The 8,972-nt window shown below is 37.8% G+C and overlaps 1 non-coding gene across 1 annotated transcript; it reads right to left on the reverse strand.

Moving 5' to 3' along the window:
- Positions 1–8,323: 8,323 nt before the first annotated feature.
- Positions 8,324–8,430, reverse strand: LOC127807050 (small nucleolar RNA R71). Its single transcript, XR_008024589.1, has one exon. It is a non-coding gene; the product is annotated as a small nucleolar RNA R71 (small nucleolar RNA).
- Positions 8,431–8,972: the final 542 nt, after the last annotated feature.

An 8,972-nucleotide genomic window follows, 5' to 3' on the forward strand; every position in this document is an offset into this window, starting at 1 on the left:
AACTTTACATTTACATGAAACATGCTCTAAATTCTATTATATTTGAAACATCATTTAAGTTTACAGAAGTATCACTTCTCAAGTTTTTGTCTGCGCTAAACTTTGATGTTCATAAGAATATTATTATCGTTATTATTTATAAGCATGTTTTAAGTCACGGGTGTCACAAGGATACTCAAGGTTGTAAGAAGTGTGTGTGTGGGTGTCCTGTAATTGTACCTTCAGTGATGTATTGTCTTTTGGAATATTGGAGGTCGTGAGCATTTCTCATACTTGTAAAGGAACTACAGTGGAAACCCTATTTATTTAGCTTTGATTAAGCTTTTAGGTTCGATCCAACGCTTCCATTGGTAAGGGTTTCCATAACGCCCGCGGCAATGTTTGCTTATATTTTGCATCATTATGTATTTGGAAAAGTGGGGGGTTACACCTATCCCCCCGACGAGGAGTAGATCGGGAATGAGAATCGAAAGTGGCCTCCTGGTAAGAATCAGCTCCCACCTCGGGTTGAGGCTCAAGCAATGGCATAAACTTTTTCAAAGTATCGGGAAATGTCCTTCCAGGCATCTTTCCTTGGAGTATGCCAGCCATGTCTCGAAGTTCCTACATGCCCTCAACATGTTGCTACCTCAATGCTTCGTACTCTTCCCAAGGGACCATACGCGGTGGCTGTCTCGAAGTCCCTTCTTAATTAGTGGGAAGTGATCCTGAGCTGATGTTAAGCAGAGGTGGCACTGATTGGTTCCCCACTTGTTGGCTCGGGGAAATGGAACAATCACCTCCCTGCGATTGAGCATTATGAGGGGGCGGAGGTGCTCTTTGTGGGTGAGAATCTGGAATAATGAGAGGCGCTCCCTGTTGTTGAGAATTCTGTGGCGGTAGGCGTGTTTCTACGCCTTGAGAGAGTTCATCGGTGTCCATGGGTGTTTGCCATTCTTAAGTTGACTTTTTGTCTTGCGTTTCCCATAGATGGCACCAATTGTTGTTGCCAAAATACAACAATCTATTTTTACTTGTGGGCATATGTAAAAGTCTTGGGAGTCGTGCCTTCACTGATGAGAATCTTAACGACCAACTGGATCTGGTAGATGTGTAGATCTGGTAATCCAACAGAGCTGATGGTTTGACAGGACTGATGATCTGGTGGGCTAATGATCTGGTGGCCCAAGATAACCGAGTGACCTGAGGTGACGAGTGGCCTTGAATAATCGAGTGACCTGAGGTGACGAGTGGCCTTGGATAACCGAGTGGCCTACAAAACAAGAGCACCATTAGGACGCAGGTGGGGGTCCCCGCGCAAACCCTCCTATGCTTAAGTTAGATCTCGAGAGAAAATGCAAAATGGTACTTCAATAACTCAAGAGTGCATACCTTGTGATGAAGGCATGGTCTCATATTTATAGCGGAGGACAGAGAGGAGACGTGCGACAATCGGGGCGAGAGTCTCGCGGCTTGTTTCAATGATTTCGAGGCCCATCTGAGAGGGAAAAGAGGAGAGATTGGCCTAAGCCCACTCGACCATGACCGAGTGGGGGGCCACTCGGTCATGCCTTCTTTTGCCTTTTTCCTTGGTTCGGTTTTGCGTCATTCCCATATCTCAAGTTCATGCCAGATTTTCACCTTCATTAAGATCGAATTTCTTAAAACTAAAAACATGAAAGTTGTAGATAATTCTCTTAGCTTTGCATAGGACTTTGAATCAGCTCAATTGAAGCTCGTATGAGAAAGTTATGGTAAAAAAACCAAAGAAGTGTCATACCCACTCGGCATAATCGAGTGGGTCATGAAAAGTGAGGGGAAATTAGTCTCCCCATGACCGAGTGGGGGGCCACTCGTTCATGCCTTCTTTTTCCCTTTTGTCATGGTTCGGATCCATCTTTCTTCAATACTTGACTCTGAGCCTTAATAGTGCAGTTACATCAACTTAGATCCCAATTTAAGCCTTGATGTGGCCAGTATGTCTCAAAACGCAAAACACAAAAGTTGTAGATAATTATCTTGGATTTCCATAGGATTTTGAATCACCTCAATTGGAGCTTGTATGAGAGAGTTATGACTGAAAAACCAAAGTAGTGTTGTACTCACTCAGCATAACCGAGTGGGTCCTCCCCACTTGGTCTCGGCTTGACCTTTTGCTCCTTCGGGTTGTTTTCTTGATCTCCTACAACCCATTGGGCCCTTTGTCTTCATATCCATGTCTCGCGACTCTTTTAGGTATTGTAACTCTCCAAGTTTGCAGGGCATATCAACAGACAAGAACTAAAATAAGAAAACCAAAAAAAAACATTTTTTTAACTTCCACTGATCCTCTTCTTTTTGTATTTTTCTAGGTACTCTGCTCTCTACCCACACTTGATTCTATAGAATGTTGGTTCCTTTTTAAGCTTGTCGCACATGGAAGAGGGGACCACTTGGTGAAAAGTTGTTCAAAAAGTTCGTTGAATTTACCTTAGAGCCACCGTGTTCATTTGTGCATGTCAGAGCATTTTCGGATCTAAAAGTAAAGTAAGATCGCTACGGGGCAAGCAGCGTAGTTCAAAAATTTTGAACCTTACCCCGATCCCGGCGATTGGATTAACGTCGAAATCAAATCATTCACAAACAAATAAATAAATCTAACCTTTAGATTATCGAGTCGTTCGCGGATTCGAGCCGTCCAAGCGTCCGACCTCTAACTCGTGATACGCGGCACGCGTCCGTTGGCAAGGAGAGCGGAATAGGAGTGCTAGCTCCTTCTCCTTTGCGCGGCTTGTGTATGGACGGTAAAAGAACACCCACGTTTCAAATCGATGCCAAAAGAAATGGGAAGAGTGAACGGCAATACGTTTTTCAACTCTTGAAAAACGACATAAAAAATCACCTCTGTAATGGGCAACCTATAAAAGGATATTTATAATGAAATATCCTAGGGTTTCTAAAACCCTAATGGATTGGGCTAGCCCATTAATTCTAATTTAATTAGAATCATAAGTGGGCTTATTCTAGTCCAACTAGAAATATAATTAAATGGCCCAATCCTTTTATAGGTTAAATAAAATATTATGGCCCAAATCTAATTCAAGCCCAAATATATTTTATTTAATATTTGGCCCAAATCTAATTTGGTCCAAATATAATATTTAATATTTGGCCCAAATCTAATTTAGTCCAAATATAATATTTATTTTAATATTTGGCCCAAATCCAATTTAGTCCAAATATAATATTTAATTTAATATTTGGCCCAAATCTAATTTAGTCCAAATATTAACTTAAGCCCAAAAATATTTTATTTCCTATTTGCCACTCCAACAAATAGAAAATCATTAAATTAGAAACTCCTTCCTAATTTAATCAAATGCCATTTTTAGGAAACTCTTTCCATTATGACGACTCCTCGTTATACCAACGTCATTACGTCTATTTGTTCTTTTCCCGTGAGAACCTACGACGGCACAACTTCTTGCCGAAGTGTCCCACTTAACCATACGTCCACTCTCCTAGTTTAAGCCAGGGACCGTGCCTATTGCGTATGACTCATTAGGCTTCCGAATATGTTGGCAATGTGTCGGTATGAATACATAAGACAAGATTGGCCTCTAGCAAGGCGTCATGCCTACCCAATTATTCAGAAGGATTCATAATCCGCAGATAACCTTTCACGAGCATGGTTACCGTGTAATACGATCCTCTCGTCAATGCATCTTATGTGATCTCAAGTATGGCGATGTGTTGCTTGATAATGATCACATGAGTTTTCTTCGATCTTTCGGATATCTTCACTTAATAGAAAGTGAATCAATAACTCCTTATTGATCTCTTTCACCATGGCCATGGATTTAAAGTGAATATCCACTGAAGGCGCCTTAGATACATCATCCTCTATCAAGGGATAGACGAGTCCCATCTTGGCTATGCACCCATCTCCATAAGCCTCATGATATACCCAACGATCGCCCACGTGCAGCCTTTGTCTAGGCCCATCGAAACGATGTCAAAGCATACCAGTCTTCTTATGAGATGACCGTGACAACCTCAGGTCCAAGGATTAGTTACACCCATCTCGTATGAGAATTTCATCAACGTATAACCAAAATGGATTCTCATGGCGAGTCATGACCAGTGACACGTTCTCCAACATTGGTCACCTATGTACTTGTCTAGGTATCCCCATGCCTATGGGTGTGAGACCCCCATTGCTATCACATAGCAAAAACATAGCACATACAAGTCTTACCGCAATTGTCAATGTCCATTCTTGACATTGCTACGACTTGGGACGTTTAATAATGTCTATAAACTGTGATGCATCATTTCACATCTTTATAGATTATTCACAGTATACATCATATGGACTTCTATCTAGTTTCATTCGGTTATTACAATAATAACAAGAAACTAATAGAATGACTTCTTGTGAATTTGAATAACTCCTTATTCAAATAATAACATGATTACAATTGTTAGTGTACAACATGCCCAATCTGATTGGGTCTAGAGCACCTACACTAACAGGATCTTCATTCGAATGTGAGAGCAGGGATATTCCAATGTATGCTTAGTTTTCCTTGGCTGCTTGGATCATTCGAATGAATTTCATGCTTTATTGTTCATTGCAAGATGATTTCTTCTATCATTCGAATGCAATAGTACTCTTATTCGAATGAATTTCTAATTTTCCTCTTGACTTCCTCTTAACATTTGAATGACTTGAGAAGTATTCGAATGCTATTATTTTCATACAAATGCTTTTGGGAGAATACGAATCACCTTGAGTTCTTGAGTTGTTTCTTATTCGAATTACTCAGCCTTCATTCGAATAGCTTTTCTTTCTTCCTCAATTACATTCGAATGACTTAGTCTTCATTCGGATATGTCTTCATTGTTTCCATATGATATGTTCATCCGAATATCTTCTCATTCTTAGCTCATTCGAATGACTTAGGAGACATTCGAATGTACACGATTTACCTTGACTCCCTGATTTGCTGCTTCTTATTCGAATTGGGCTAACCTCGTCCGAATGCGTTCCCGATGGTCTTCATATTCGAATGTTTTGAATAATTCATTTGAATTATCTTAACTGGCTTCCATTCGAATTACTCAGCCTTCATTCGAATGTGTTAGGCTTCCTCAAAACATCTTCATTTCTTGGCTTCTTTTTCCTCTTTTGATCATGCCTTTGAAGAATTAATTCATCCTTTGATCTCTTTTCCTTCCCTTGGACTGCAACAAACATTCTTTAATATCTTTAGCTCATTACATGGATTAAGAGGTAATAAAAATATAACAAATTTTGGCATTTTTTTAGCATCAATCACACCCCCCAACTTAAACATTGCTAGTCCCTTAACAATCAAATTAAATGCAAGAATACTTCATCATCCACCAACTCATTGATAGATTAAATCTCGTATGTGAAGCAAAACTGTATGATTAATAACATAGGGACTTTGGACATTCAAATAAATGTTTATTATTTGAACTTTTGTCCAAGGCATTTTTTTTTTTAAGTTAAATCAATCAGCATATTACATTCAATTCTCTAAGTTTTGATTGCAAACCTCACTGGACATGTCTCTCTTCAATAAGAAGATCACTCAAAGTTACTCTCAAAGGATGTACCTCAATTTGGAGTAGATGTAATGCAAGTTCAAAAATGTATCATCAATTATCAAGAATGTAATTAAGCATGGAAAGGACTTGACATAGCTTCATGATCAGAATAGTGTCTCAATGAACAACATCTAAAATTGACCAAGTCCCCTTGCTCTTGAAATTATATCATGAAATTGCATGATTCATAGAACCAAGAGGGATCTCACTAGGAAGTAATGGGGCCAAATGGTGATGTGGGATAGAAAAGGGAATGATGGAAATCAACAGGGTGTTTAGGTCTCGGGAATTATCCAATTCAGCTAAGAATAGATAAATAACTTCGAACTCTTTTTTTTTTTATATTGGAAATAAATATACACATGTGATGCATTCATGCATCAATAGCTGAAATCATATCAGGACATCTAAATTCAATTGGTCGTATCCGAACCTGAATCTAACTGCTATTCCAACTGAAAATGACCAAGCCTCCTGATAAGTGCATAATTCCATATATTTATTTCCCTTACATATGGTCTCTTGGGTGAGCTTTATGACTTATTGTGTTGATTTATACTTATTTTTATGGTTAAGGTAATTTTAGATAGGTTAGAATAAATTGGGCTTTTACTTACAAAATTTTAGCTTTTTAATATTTTGACCTTTTGGGCTTCTTGCAGATTTTCGAACATGTTAGAGTTCAAGAACATGAATAAGGTCTTCAGAGATTTTGTAGAGGGATTCTTGGGATTTCCATAATGGTATTAGTTGTCCAAATCCGAGTTCGTTTGGGCCTCCACATAATGCTTCAAGTTAGAGCCAAAAAGCTGGGCCAAATCCTAACTGGATTAGAATTCTGCACAAACATGGAATCTTTAAAAGGCCATAACTTGAGCTTTTGAAGTCAAAATCCAGTGATTCAAAAGCCTAAATTCATCTAAACATTCTAAACTACAATTATTAAGAAGGGTCGAAAGCCCAAAATTCTCTTTATCTGACCCAAAAAAGGGATTTTAAGTTACGGGAGTCTAGGAGCCCTAATTCTTGGGCTGATTTGGATTCTTTGTTGGGGGATATTTAAAGTCTTGATCCAAGATCAAGAGGGGGACATCCAGGAAGAAAAAGAGGCAGAGAAGCACATTGAAGAGGGGGAAGAAGCATCCTTTTCATATTTTTCTCTTCTTTTTGTGTTCTTTCTCTCATTATGTGTGGTTAAACTTTGGTTTTTCGGTAGAAGGATATTTTGAATCCATGGTGAAGAACACTGTGAGATCTTTTTGAGTTTATTTGCAATCTGATTTTCTCTTGAATATTCATGTATCTTCTGATTTTAATGTTTATGATTGTGTGTTTTGATTGCATAGACGGCCACTATTCAATTCTTGATGCATGATCTATTGCTAGCTTGAATACCAAATCCGTAATTGTTTGGTCTTTCTTGCATAAGTAGAAACTAGGCTTGATGATTATGGATAAGTTTTCATTCAATTCCTAGGGAGTACATGTGTTGAATTAAATAAACCGAGCTTGTGTGTTTATTGTTTAGATTTGGTCTTGTTTCCACAAAGTTTAATGCTGCCATTGAATTAAATTCTAGAGAGCTTGTTCTAGGGTTGTTTGAAGGTAAGGGTTAATTGAAGAGCTTATTTTAATTAATTAAGGAGTATGAGAAACATTGAATGAACAAAGCTTATTGTTCAGCTTTGTTGTTCTTTCTAAGGTCAAGTATTCAAGGAAAATTAGTGACTTTGTCATCAATGATCAGTATTATAACCATTAGTGGATCAATCCCTTCTACCGAAAATGTTTATATTGATTACTTTAATTTTATTACATTCTGATTTGTCTTATTAATTTAGAATAATATTTTATTTTTAATTGTTTAAATTTCAAAATACAAACCCCCCAATTGTTTCCTCTATTTATTTTGATTTTTTCAAAGGAATAGATCTAACCAATTCCTGTGGATACGACCTTGCTCATCACTATCACAATTCATATTTTTAAGAGCAAGAATTTATTATTTGCTGGATTCAACACCCATCAAATTTTTGGCGCCGTTGCCGGGGATTGATGTCAAGTAGATTTATTCTTTTTATTTATTTATTTATTTTTATTTATTTATTTTTTAGTTTTAGTGATTTGTTTTTGTTTTTTTGTTTTTTTGTTTGTGAGTCTTATGTGTTTTTAGGTTTATGACCAAATTTTCTCATCAAGGTGAATTGAAATTTGACTTGGAAATTGATAGAACTATCTATAGGTTGAGAAGAGAAGCTAAGCAAGTTTCAACAAAATAGGCTTCGGGAATAGCATCAGGCATCAATATAGCTTCGAACACTCTTTCCAGTCCATCTAGCGATTCAGAAGAAGAGGAAGTCATGACCATTAATAACAGGACATTAAAGGAGTTGGCTGCTCCTGATTTGAACCAACAGTCTTTATGTATTGAGTACCCTAATTTAGATGCTGCTTTTGAGTTAAAATCAAGACTCATACATTTGTTGCCTACTTTTCGTGGTCTTGCAGGTGAGGATTCTCATAAGCATTTGAAAGAATTCCACGTGGTGTGTTCAAGCCTGAAACCACATGGAGTGACTGAAGAACAAATCAAATTGCGTGCTTTTCCATTCTCACTGGCTGATGTAGCAAAGGATTGGCTATTTTACTTACCTCCAGGTTCTGTAACTACATGGATAGGGATGGTTAGATTGTTTCTTGATAAATTTTCCCTGCTTCACGAGCTGCTAGCATCAGAAGAGAAATATGTGGAATAAGGCAGAAAGATATAGAAATTTTTCACGAGTATTGGGAAAGATTTAAACAATTGTGTGCTAGCTGTCCTCAACATGGAATTTCTAAACAACTTCTCATTCAGTATTTCTATGAAGGGTTACTACCTATGGAGAGGAAAATGATGGATGCAGCTAGTGGAGGTGCTATAGTGAATAAAACCCCTAGTGCCGCTAAAGATTTGATTTTAATCATGGCTCCTAGCTCACAACAGTTTGGATTCAGACAAGACACCCCTTTGAGAAGGGTGAATGAGGTAAGTATATCTTCCCTTGAAAATCAAATATCCAATCTAACTTCTCTTGTTTAACAATTGGCTGTAGGAAATTTGCAACAAGTTAAAGCTTGTGGAATTACTAGTCATCCAACGGATATGTGCCCTACACTTCAAGAAGATTCTTTAAAGCATGTCAATGCAGTTGGAGGATTCCCAGGCCCACCACAAATGAAATACGATCCATATTCAAATACTTACAATCCAGGGTGGAGGGATCATCCCAACTTCAGTTATGGAACAAGACCACAATTCCAACATTATCAGCTTAGACCACATATTCCACCACAACAAACTTCTTCAAGTTCAGGTATGTCTTTAGAAGAAATTG

Source organism: Diospyros lotus, chromosome 7 (assembly GCF_014633365.1).
Source record: "Diospyros lotus cultivar Yz01 chromosome 7, ASM1463336v1, whole genome shotgun sequence".
In the NCBI taxonomy this organism is placed as follows: Eukaryota; Viridiplantae; Streptophyta; class Magnoliopsida; order Ericales; family Ebenaceae; genus Diospyros; species Diospyros lotus.